Here is a 13,383-nt window from a genome sequence, read left to right on the forward strand (position 1 = left end):
TCTTAAAGGAAGACCAGCTCGTCTGCTTCTTCCTTCAGGGTTGAAGTTCAACTTAGCCATTTTTCCAAGTTGAGGACCAATTGTAAGCACGACTTTCTAGCTATGTTTTCATGTGTAGAGGGCAGCTGTGAAAGGAATATAGGATTTGCTTGTCATTGCTGTAGTATACCTCAAAATCATTAAACAAGAGGGATGCTAATTCACGAAACAGTATCTTATTTGACTTTAGCAGAGTCTTTCAGAGTTGAGGGAGAAGATTGTGCATCCTTTTATGTCACTGGATCAGCGTTAATGCATCAATTAATTATTTAAACTCTAATTTAAAGAATAAGAGAACTACAAGTCTCTTTTATTCACTCATTTATGTTACATTAGGTGGCAGTTTCAACTGCCATCTAGTATTTGTAAGCATTTAAAATTTTTTAAAATAATAATGAATTAAGAATTTATCTTATTGGTTTAAAATAATGAAAATGAAGCCTTCAGTCCTTCCCAAATATTTTGTGTGATTGATTAACGTTTAGAAAAAGAATATAAGAAATTATTGTGGTACATACTGCAACCCCATCTTATGATTCTAAGCAAAGTATTTCCAGAATGTAGCTTCTTATAAATCACATGGTTGGCGCCTGCAGTGTTTCCTATATAATATCTAAATACATGTCAACTTTGTATAGCCAGATGTCTGTTTTGCAGTGTCAGAGCATATTAGCTGCAAAGGATGGTTATATTTATTCTGTGTCTCTGCTTTTGGGTGATTTACTTATAGTTGCAGTTGTTTTTGACAACATGGTAGTTAGTTAACTGTAGCTATAATTCTTAATTTGTTTATTTTAAATCTTGAACATTTGTAAAGCAGTTGAAGAAGCAGCAGCAATGCATTTTATTGAACACCTTGTGCAGAATATAAATGGAGTGTATTGATACATGTGCTTGGGGTTAATGTTTTTTTAAAAAAATATTTGCTTGATTAGAGCCAAGAATTAAAAGGTCATTGCTAAGAATATTTAGAAGCATCCTTTCCTATCTCTTTAAAGAGCATTCTTCTATGCTTTTATAGCAAAGCATAGGAGAATGCAGTTAGAATCACTAAAATATAGATCATGCCTTTCAGGTATGTTTTTAGTTAGAGAATGAACTGGCTGCACTGAAGTTCTCCCAAGCCTAAGACATTTGTATGGATCTGTCTTCAGGGGCTTATCTGGCCTCCTGACAATGGAGTTGCTGATGTTTCCCGGAAGGGAGGGTGGGAGGCGAAAGGTGGCTTGAAGGTTGGTGCTGTGCAACTGCAAATGTACCAGCAGAAGCGCTGGATTGGCTCCATCAGTGCATTTGCTCAGTGCTGACCTCCCTGCTGCCTTGCCCCTCCCACTCTCTTTCTCTTTCCCCGTAAGCATGATTGACCTACCGTACTTACCATGAGGTCAGGCAAACGCTACAGCCTCCTCTCTGTCATCTGCTAGGGATCCCACACATGTACCTCTTGGCAAACAGTTTTTTCATACTAGTAAAAATATTAATTATATTCATGAGTGTTTACTAATCCTGTAAACTATTTAGATTTTCCCCCAGTACTTTAGTATCTAAAATATACATATCCACTGGCAGACATAACTTTAAATTTTGTGAGTATTAATGTGTTTGGTGTTTTAAAATACTCTTTCCTACCTTGAGAGTCACTAATAAGAGAAACAGGAGGGATTCTAAATAACAACAACAACAACAATAACGAAAGTACTGAAAATCATTGGCTAAAATGCTTGCCGATTTCCAGGTGCCAGACATCAGCCCTGATGTTACATTGCTTTTTAATTCTGCCCCAAGAGATTGTGCTAGCTTTTATTGGTTTCATATTTTGCATTAAAGGGTAATTGATAAGAGTTTATTTCCATAAGCTGGTTATGTAAAGGCACTGTGGAGTGGAGAGGGTGTTGGAGACATTATTACCTAATAAAAATACAAGAAATATTCTCCCATTTTCTTCTGAATAGCTTATCTGAGATGTACTTCTCATTCCCAGATTTTAAGAGACTATTAACTTTGCAAGGCATATTAACTTTTACTGCAAGTAAAGTTGTGAAGTGGCTGCGTTGTCACTATAAACAGAAAGAATAAAGTACAGAAATTCTGAGACAGAGACAATACTTTTAAAGACATTGAAACAGTTTTGTGTGTTGAAAATTCTATATTTTACTAATATTCAGCATACAAAAGTAATTTTTTGTGGGGGGAGGAAAAATCTAAGCTTCAGCAGTGGAACAGACTCCCTCGGTAGGTGGTGGAAGTTTTTAAGCAGAGGTTGGATGGCCATCGGTCCTGGATGCTTTAATTGAGATTCCTTCATTGCAGGTTTCTGGACTACATCACCCTTGGAGTCTCAATGCTACAATTCTGTGATTCTATAAATCCAAGTCTTACTATTGAAAAAACAACTTTTAGGCTTCAGTCCAGGGTGTACTTACTTGAGAGTAAGTTCATTTGTAAATTAATGGGACCTACATTCAAATAATATGCACGTGGGGGCAGGCTGTTTAAGGAGCTGCTTGGGGGGAAAGCTTCAAGCTGTTGTGTCCTTATATTTGCACAATGTCCCCATGCGCTCAATAAGCAGTAAAGAATAGTAGTGAAGTGTACAACAGAATTTCTGCAGAACCTTTTGAAGGGTTTAGGGGGTGGTTTGCAGAAACACATTGAAGGAAAAGAGCTAATCAAAAGGGACTATCCTTCATGCTTTTCCCATTCTTTAATAAAACATGGTTATCACCTCTTCTGACTTCCTTTGATTTACACTGCTCAGAGGATGAGAGATGACTTTCTGCAGATGACATTTGTTTCACTTGTGTTAACAGTAATTTTTCACACGACTTCTCTCCAGGTGGACTTAGAAAGAAGAAACGTGAACTGGTTATAAATGCAAACAGGAAAAGCATGCAAGCTAAAAGCATCCACTTGCTGGTGGACCTGGGCTATAATCAGCTGGAGGGGACAAGAGTAGGATATTATAATGTACCACACATTATTAAGGCAGAAGGCAAGTCTGTGAAGGCTACGCAGAGATGCTTTTTCTTGCCATTTTGTATATTTACAAATTAATTGGTACAGTTAGAGGTCTGTGGTTGATGTGTCTCCCCTGTGCTCAGTCTCTTACACAAAATTATCATTTGGGGATGCTTGTAATTTAAGACTGCTAAGGAATTACCTGGCATAAATCTTGGCTACTGTAATACACCTAAAGATAAGAACATAAGAAAAAACCTGCTGGGTCATACAAAAAGGTCTATCTATCTAGTTCAGCTCAACAAATGCCAATTGGAGGCACCTGAAAAGGTAATGGTTGAATTACAATTACATCTAAACCAAAGATCATCATGGTCCAGAAAAATGTTGCCCTAAGTCCATAAAAAGCAGAGTTACAGGGTGTGGCAGAGGCATGACAGGACAAGGAGAGGCTTACACCCACTCCAAACCCCTTTCAGCCCAGTCATGTGACCTGGCAACCTTGTGGAACAGGGGTCAGCAAACCTTTTCAGCAGGGGGCTGGTCCACTGTCCCTCAGACCTTGTGGGGGACCAGACTATATTTTGGAAAACAAAAACAAAAATGAATTCCTATGCCCCACAAATAACCCAGAGCTGGATTTTAAATAAAAGGACACATTCTACGCGTGTAAAAACACACTGATTCTTGGACCATCCATGGGCTGGATTTAGAAGGCGATTGGGCCAGATCCAGCCCCGGGCCTTAGTTTGTCTACCAATGCTGTGGAGCTAAGCCGGCCAAAAAGATGGTGCAAGTCAAATTCCTCCTAAATTAAGCCCCCATAATTTACGCCATCAGCGTCAGATCCTTGTAGTTAGGATTGTTTTGTTCATCACGTGCAATCTTAAGTATTATATTACCTATTTATTAATGTTGCACAATATTTTAATAGTCTTTTTTTCCTTCAAGATTGAGATGCAGAAGTATCTTCTCACTGGTGTAGTCAGATTTCCTTCCTCATGCTTCCTTAACTTTTTTCATTCCTCTATATATGCTCACAGCCACTCAACCACTACTCCTTATCTTCTCAGGGCTGAAGTTTAACTCTGAAATTAAAGGAAGGACAAAAGGCACATGGTAGGAGCAAAGACTAGTTTTGTCTCCACACTGGCTTATCTCCAGTAACTGGGCCCCAGTCATTGACCCCAATTTTAAAGCCAGATTTCTGTACCCCTGTATATAAGTAAAATAAACAGCATTATTAAACAGTAGAGATAATGTAAGCTCCAAAGTTGCTAGGGTTTGCAAGTGATTTAGAATGAAATGTATTTGCAGAGGGAAGGAAATAATAAATAAATCTCCCTTTTAAAATAGCAATCTAAATAATAATTTATAGCTACTGGTAGAACTTGAGGCCTCACATTATTTGTAGAACACCCTTATTTTCATTCTGGATTACATAATAACATTATCATGTGAGCCTCTTAGGGACAGTTTTTTTTTGTTTTGTTGCATTAAATCCACAGTGGTAAAAGTTACATGTTCCGCTTTAAGTCCCTTGAAAGAATGTTGACTAAGAATTACAGTAAACACAAACTTCCTCCATCATCTGAATGTGTTTAGTGGCCTAGAACAGCAATTTGTCTGTCCAGTTTACCTGCTCTTATGATCCCAAGTCCTGACAATGAATTCTTCCATGGCATCCATGTTGCAACCTTCCAGCAAAGCAGCCTTCCACCAAATTTCAGTTGAATTGATCACCAGTCCAGCTTTTCTTCCTGAGTTTTTGCAAAGTGTGGAGAGGAGTTATGTGGTCCAATTATTCTGGTTCTCTTTTTAAATTATCAGTTATTGGGAAAGCTCATGCTTTTGTACTTGGATTATTTAGGAGTTGCCCTTACATCAGTAGAAAGCTTGCTTTCAAGGGATGATACCCAGTGTTAGTCATCCTCAGAGTAGTGCTGTTGAAATGAGCGAACTTTAAAGTTAACTTTTTAAAATGTCCCTGTCTCTTGCAAGCTGGCAGTGTTTTGAAAGTGGCAGATTATTCACCATTCAGCTGCCGCCGTTGCCCATTTAGGATTACCCTCTTGGCCTTCTTATACATTAGAAAGACGTAGGGCCACACCTAGATGTAGTGGTCCTCAGGGGGAAGTGTTATAATGAAGGTACTACACACTTGAGCTAAGGGCCAGTATTCTAACATTTGTATAGAGTACTAGGAAGGTTGAAGGCTGACCTGTTTTGTGTGCCCCCACCAAATGCTATATGTGTGGCCAATTTAACTGACATTCTGCTTATGATGAGACTTTTTGTTCCATAACCCTCCTTACTTTAATTATACATAACTGCCTGCCATCCTATCAGATTTCAGTTCCTGTCCCTTTACCTGGACTCCCATTCACTGTCAGATCTCCTTGCAAGTGAGTTTTACTCACTTGTCCCCATGACTCCATAATGCTGTTTCCTTTTCCTTTAACTGGACTACCAGGATCTGGAGCTTGAAGGCCATTTCACAAGTGACAACAATGAGAGCAAACATCAAATATTGCATCGCTGGTGTGGAAGAGAGTTAGAACAAAGTTCATACTGTCTAGTGTTCCATTTAGGTTTACGGCCCTATTTGAATTTGGTTGTACAGGCAACCATTTTACCATGCATCTGCATCACTTGTAAATACGTTTATGTCCTCTTTCTAGCAATCTCTTCTTAATTTGCTTCCTTGGTATTTACTTCAGACTGAAGTAACAAGAGGCGTGAGTGGGTTGATACTCTATATACTACTCACCACTCATTTAAGAAACCCAAGCAGAAACCCCCCAAAAAGGAAGATTGTGTCATTTTTATTACTGTGTTTTCAGTATCTATTCAAGATAATTGAGTGGCTTAATAGATAGCAGCTGCTGCAGCATTCCAGTACAGTTTAGCAAAGTAAAATGTGTGTGCTATTTTTACTGGTATATTTTGTGTATGGTGTATCCAAGTCAATTAGCTGAAGCCCAATTATATAATCATGTTTTAATCATAGGCTGGTGTAAATTGAAATAATATGTTATCAAGAACATCAGAGGGATCCTACTCAGTAGCATTCAAAGGCATGGATTTGTGGCTGACCCCTGGGCCTCCCTTGGTTTCAGCCATAAATGATATGTGGAGTGGCACACAGGTGACCTACTAAATACACCTCTGGGAAAGGTGCCAGATACACTGCATGGTAGCATTTGTTTGAAAACTATATGCTGGAATTTTAAAAAAATAAAAATAGAAACCTTTAGTGGCTTAATTCTTATTTGTGTGGGGAATGTAGAATACTTTGAAATGTGGTAAGGATGCCCACAACATAGCATGTGAAACAATTTATTGCTTTTATTTCTGCGGTCCAGCTTACTTGCTACAGCTACCTCTATTTCTTTTTACTAAATAAGATTGCTCATGCTGAATGCGCTGCTGGCATGGTGCTCCTTGCTTCTTGCTTGACCCATGCTGTAGGACTTACTAAAGTGTGGTCCAGAGACCACAAGTGGACTGTGGGCTTCATTCAGATGGTCTGTTGTGGCAGCTCTGCAGAGAGGCATAGCTACACATTTGTGAAGAACTCTTGTGTGTGTGTGTGTGTGAGTGAGTGTGCTCTCTCTTTCACACACACAATGGCTGCTCTGTCATTCTCCAAATTTTGTGGTCTGCCCAGGAGGTGATTGGGATGGACAGGAAATGATTGGCGGTGGGGAGAGAGATTTGCCTTTCTCAGAGGACTAGAGCTGCAACTGGCACCAAGATGGAGGAATCTCCTGAGTAGGAAAAAGCTGACAAGGCCTGAAAGGAATAGAGAGTCAATACATTGGCAGAATCAGGACGAATGTTGAATCTGTCCCAATACTCAAGCTGACAAATATTACACTGAATATTAAAGAGCTTTGTTTAACACAACAGGCGTGCCTATCACATTAAAATATTCTATTGGTTTTGCTTGTATTTTATTGCCTCTTTTATTTCTTACTGTATTTGCTGTATTAAAATGTAAATGGACATTCAGTCCTAGCAGATATTTCCATCTGAGGGTATTCAGCATTCCTCCCTCTTCCAGCACAACAAGAAACAACCTACTGTATATCGTATTTCTCTAGTACTAGTGAAGACTCTGGCGTGAACTTCTTGATCTGGTGTGATGCTACACCAAGTGCGCAATTGTTCCAATTGCTCAGGAAACAAAACAGTGACAAAATAGTTCCTACCTTCTATGAGAACGTAAGAAAAAGAAGTAAATTTGTATGGGATTAAAACAGGGCCTAAGAGAGATCTAGAGAGCTGGCTAAGAGGAAAACTCAGGGCCTGTCCACACTTTTGCTTATGACTAGAGAGCACAGGTCTGAGTGGTTTTGCCTTTGCCCCACTACTTTCTCACAGAAAAGCCAATCTTTAGCGCTAAATCAGAACAAATGGCAATCTGTGGAAAACCCACTTGCTGTTTGTGGATTTTGCTGAGGGAAATGGAAGCAGGGCAAACGGAAGTGTAGATGGGCTCTCAGAAGACAGCAAATTTTCAACAAAATAGCTGAAGGCACAGGGGAGCGTAATTACAGGAGCCTGAAGGGCAGGGCAGGTAGAGGAGAAAAAAGTCTGAGAAAAAGGCTCAGGACTATTCTTTAGGATGCCATGGTGGCATAGGGGGTTGCAGGTCTAGGTTCTAAGAGGAGTCCTGAGCCTTTTCAGAGTCTTATAGAAGGAGAGATTCTCCAGCATTGTGACCTGCCAATGTTAAGGAGAAAGGGAGTGGAATGGCAAGGATCTCTCACATAGATGTGAACAACCATATGTATTACAGAGTCAGGTTTACTCATAGAGTTGAACAGGGCTTACTTCAAGCAGATATGCTAGGATTGTGGTTTAAATGTAAGCATTTGACCAAATATATAAATACTTGGTTATTTTTAAAGACTTTGCTTCACTCTAGTTATTAAACTTCTGACATTTCAATTCTCTTTGAGAGGTTTAAAACTTTTCTTGTTTCAAGATCAAGAGAAAACTCATAAGCTTTGTACCCAACTGTTTGAAAGAATATAAACAGTTCTAGACAGTTTGCAAAGTTTAAGTGGTACAAAATGATGAAAAAGCCTTTGTAGTTGACATACTGTCATAAACATGTTTTGTTTACTGTTTTCACTTCTTTTTCTCAAGACTCTGTTAAAATATTATTTACTGACATTGTAATATTCTTTTATTTTTGTAACTATTGGGATTAGCCTAAAAAGGCAATGGGAAACATAGCATTAATATTTTTGAACATTAGTGAATGTCCACGTTTATATAGTTAAATTTCCTCTTTTTTTCCTTAAAGGAATTGAGTTAGTAATGTAGTGTAGGTTTTTCATATGGCTATTAATGGAGAAGAAACAACTTTTAGTAAATAAAGGCTGGGGTGGGGGGCAAAGTTATTGTGTCCCAGGAATAACTGTCTAAAATACATCAGCTAACTGTTTGAGAAGGAGATTTTTACCACTGCATCTTGGTTTATATGACTGTTGCAAAATGTACCTGGGCGCAGTGTATGAATCTTGAAAACCTGTTTTATAAAATGATTAATTCCTTGATCTTAGGAATTGCTGTCTTGGAAAATAACTCATAAGATCACTCAGAAGACCCCATGCATTGTGTCCTGATGAGTGGCATTCCACCATTAAGTCAAGGTGCCTCTAGATCAGCCTTCCGCAACCTTGGCCCTCCAGATGTTTTTGGCCTACAACTCCCATTATCCCTAGCTAGCAGGACCAGTGGTCAGGGATGATGGGAATTGTAGTCTCAAAAACATCTGGAGGGCCCAGGTTCAGGAAGCCTGCTCTAGATGTTGCACTAGTGTAGCATCAGGACAAGGTCAAACTTCACTGCCACACACAAAAAAAATGATATTGGCCACACTGACTCCACACGGAACCTTGTCTGTCACCTAGACCTTTCAGCTCTCTCTTCCCACCCATAAATTTCCAGAGAACCCCAAGTCTCCTAAGAGCAGAGTTTGAAAAACTACTGGTGCATATTAACAAGATTCTGCTTTTCTGAATAACCAAATACACTTATGTTGGCACTATACCAAAGAATTTGTAAAAATGATCAAGTCATGTATCCACGATTGGTAGATCTCCTGTAGATTTTATCCAGTTGTTTAGAGTACTGGGGCTTCTGTTTTATTGAGGCACCATGGACTCATTAAGATTCATTAGGGCTTGTTCACATTTGAATATTAATCACTTGCTGGCTGTCACATCAGGTGTGGTTAAATGTTTAATTGAACCTTGTTATTTATTTAGAAAGGTGGAAGTGGAGACATGGGTAGGTGGGGAAGAATAAGTGATTATTTCAATTACATGTACTTTGGCTTAGTTAACAGGCAATCCAAACACAACACAGTGCTTCTCAAAGGAATCAGTTCACACATTTGGCTGAGAATCATAAAAGTGTTGTGTAATTAATTATTGAGAGATCAAGCAATGAATATGGCTGTTTAAACTAGCCCACAATTGTTTCTTAAAAGAACAGTAGCTTTTATTAAAGGAAGCAGCAGCACCCACCTTTCCTTCCACACCTAATGTTGGTCCTCCACTGCTTATTTGTCTGGTTTATATCACTCTTCCACGTATTGTGGGTGGTGTTTTTGTCCACTACCAACCAGCTGTAGACACTTGCAGCTGCAAGTCAGCTTTGTTCTGAGAGATTTTAAGGCTATGTAAGTCAGTAATTTTCCTATGCACGTTTTCGACTACAGAGGTTTTTTTTGGTTTTTTGCAACAAGATCACTCAAGATCAATGAGCCAGTGTGGTGTAGTGGTTAAGAGCGGTAGACTCGTAATCTGGGGAACCGGGTTCGCGTCTCCACTCCTCCACATGCAGCTGCTGGGTGACCTTGGGCCAGTCACACTTCTCTGAAGTCTCTCAGCCCCACTCACCTCACAGAGTGTTTGTTGTGGGGGAGGAAGGGAAAGAAGAATGTTAGCCGCTTTGAGACTCCTTCGGGTAGTGATAAAGCGGGATATCAAATCCAATCCAAAGTGGTGAATTGAGATTCTAATTCAGGGTTCTGAACTTCACATGACTTTAAGATTATTGGCAAGGAAGAGAAAGGACCACTTTAAAATATAGATGTAAAATCATGCTTGTTCAGAATCAGTACTGTTTTCTCTATCAATTAGTACTTAATTGACTTTGGTAGAATTCCTGTATAAAGAAGACTTTCTAAAATAACAAGGAACTGACATTTAATTCAATTTTAAAAATATATATCGAGGGACCATTTGGGAAACATTCATATAACAGCGTATGTAACAGTGAAGTTCCTGCTTATGCATAGCATATTAATGATAATAAAATCACTGCTGGATGCATTACTACTGTGGCTTTGAACCACTTGTCTGTGGACTTGTGCCAGTCCACAAAGTGCTTACTACTGGTTCTTGGCAAGTGAGCTTGTTCGACTTCCTGGTATTTGCGCAACCATCTTCCCTCTAGAAGCATTCAGAGCCTGAGCCTCTTGGCACTAACAGATTGACTTTGGCTGTAATTAATAGAAAGGAAGGACACTGCAAGTGCAGCAGACTCTTAATTAAAAAAAAAAATCATGCCAAAATATATCTGCATGATACATGCTCAAATCTATAATGTTATTTTAAAAAATAGCCAGTCCACCATTTTAAGATGCAAACCCCTCCCCATGCTTAGAGGACCTAAGTTGTTACATTTCTCTGGGTGAACATGGTATAAGTTTAAAAACTCAAAACTAACTCCTAAAGGCAATGAGGCATTTTGGAGAAGATCTGATTACATCACACATTCTAAGAAATTTGTTTTGGTTAAACCTTTTAAAGTCCTCTGTTTATTTGAAGTGGCAGCTCAGAAAGTACATTCCATGGAAGCCTTCCCTTGCTACTTGTTTATTTTTGAGGGGGGAAATGCACAGCATAATCTACCAAGAACGTCTGCTAAAACATGCTTTTGTGCAAGCCCCATTAGTTTCAATGGAACTTATATGCAAAAAGCTTTTTAATGTATGTCATCAACTACAGGATATAACAAAGAATCTGGTGGCTCTTTAAGGACCATTGGATTTACTGTGGCAGAAGCTTTCATGGACTAGAACTCAGTTTATTAGATGTAGTTATGAAGAGTCATAATAAATCTGGCTGTGGCTTCAGCCTGTGTGTTGTTATGAGCATAGCCAGTGGAATCAAACCTTATAGAACCAAGGTGAGGAGAACTTGGATATTAGCTGGGTGAGACTGATAAAGAGATTATTTGGTTCCTGGATTCAACAAGAAAAAAACAGCACACCAATGCACTACAGAGGGGGATAAAAATATATCCAAAGCTCTGCAGGAAGACTAGCCTTTCATAGCCTTATTCTTGATGTGAAAAATTCTGAAGGGTTGTGAAATTAAATGGCTGTTAAATTCTTAGAATTTCCTCTCTTGTTAGGTACAAAATCCAAAATTTTACCATTATAAAAAGGAAGTGGTTTGTGATACCTTCAAGAGTAATGTATTTTCTATGGTGTAAGCCTTTGTAGGCTACAACTCAGGCTGGCCCTCAGCTGGCATGCACATATGCACAGAGATGTAAATGAAACAAATGGAGAAGCTGGCGTCAGGTGGCAGTGAAGTGCAAAAAGTACAGTCTGAGACCATTCAAGCAGAGCTTAAAAGTATGCAAAACAAGCACAATGAATGTTCACAACTGCAGTAATTGGTGATTGTATATTTTTTTTAAATCTGGAGTGGCTAATCTTTTTTAGGACAGAGGACCACACTGACAAAGTAGGATGTGACCAAGCAGTTGTTTTTTTAGAGGACAAATGGAGTGGGGCAGAAAGAAAGTATCATAATGAGGTAACCATGGGAACAGTCAGTAAAATATTATTTTTTTAAAATTATAAATCAATCATTAATTTCTTTAAAAGGTAGGAGGTTTTCAGAAGGCCTCTGAGGGGGCACAAATAAACTTTTGCTTTCATGGCATCACAGCAGATGACTTAGGAGCAATCAATTGTGTGTGTGTGTGTGTGTGTGTGTGTATAATTTAAATGTCTTAATATAAAAAGAATTAGATGGAAAATTTGGGAGGACCTTCAGGGGGACACAAGCCTCTTGTGGAGCCAAAGCTAGCCACCCCTGTCATAAGCATTGCTGAATTAGCACCAGTAGTGGGCCATCAAATGCAGTTCTGAGTAGGATGCTGTTACATGCTGGTTCCAGGCACTTACCCTGGGTCCATGTTCCCCTTTGAGAATAAGGTACAGCAGAGACTATAGTGTCTTTATGATATATGGTTTATTTACACACACATGTATTAGCTGGGCCTTCAATGGAGGCGTTCACAGCATAATCACCTTGCTTCTGTCATAGCCACAGCCTTGAATTCAAACAGAAATCAAACATCATTCTTTGCCACTCTGGCTTTCCAGCTTGCAACATTGCTTCTAGGTCACATTACAGCGAACTCTGTCATCAACTCCGGCTTTGTTCTTTTATCTAAAAGCTGCAGGAGGGGCCCCACCCATTAGCCATCTGGCAGAGAAGCCTTCTCTCCATTGCTTTCTTAATGGGGACCCATCACCCTAGGCGATTACCTCATGAGGAAGCTAGCCTGATTTGTCTTTTAGGACTTGCTGAATCCAGGGATTCATAAGGCTTGATTAAATTCTAACACATGCTGGCCCCAGGGATTATAAGTGTCTGGCACCCACAAACTCATAAACAATATAATAATTGTTGCTAATATCCATTGTTGACAAATTATATAAACTCCTGAGATGCTGCTTGCGCTTCATCCAGTTGGTATTAATTATCTATTTTATATATTGCCAAACTTTTTAAAAATTAGAAGCACACATTCTACAATCAGAACTCTGCATCACACATAGTTTAAAACAGCCAGCAATCCATATGATTAAATTCAGTCCAGTCATAAATCTCACAAGGTAATGGTGGTAATGGTGGTAGAGCGGCCTTTACGCATAAAGGCTCAAGTAAAAGAAGCCCTCAGTGAAAAGAGGGACATACTGCACAATCAAGACTACATGTCTGCAGATTTATACCACACACTACTCATCACAAACAACGGGTGAACATTCCTGCTCCTTTACCACACACAGATAATCAGCCAGGTGAGCGTGTGCAGACTCTTAACTGCTGTTGTTCCCAGGCAACACACACAACCCGAGGGAAGCATATATTAAGGATATTTTTTCTTCAAAGATAGTTTACTGGATATCATTCTTTTGTATGCTGTGACCATCCAAAACTGATTACATTGTTTTTATCTAGAAGAATTGTTGTGAAAACAGCATTTCCATTGAGTCTGACCAATTACTGCTATTGATTCCAGCCAATATTCACATACTGCCTGAAGGAAAACATATAT

General features: G+C 39.1%; 1 protein-coding gene and 1 long non-coding RNA gene across 39 annotated transcripts in view; one reads left to right on the forward strand and one right to left on the reverse strand.

Moving 5' to 3' along the window:
* The window catches only part of CACNA1D (calcium voltage-gated channel subunit alpha1 D), a 187,129-nt gene that overhangs the window by 31,750 nt on the left and 141,996 nt on the right, over positions 1 to 13,383 (forward strand). The window lies entirely within an intron of this gene.
* On the reverse strand, positions 3,302 to 7,547 carry LOC310700246. The gene is made up of 3 exons (XR_014522528.1): positions 5,418 to 7,547; positions 4,637 to 4,757; positions 3,302 to 4,085 (listed from the first exon to the last, which is right to left on the reverse strand). It is a non-coding gene; the product is annotated as an uncharacterized lncRNA (long non-coding RNA).

Source organism: Podarcis liolepis (genome assembly GCF_965112155.1).
Source record: "Podarcis liolepis genome assembly, chromosome: 2".
Lineage (NCBI taxonomy): Eukaryota > Metazoa > Chordata > Lepidosauria > Squamata > Lacertidae > Podarcis > Podarcis liolepis.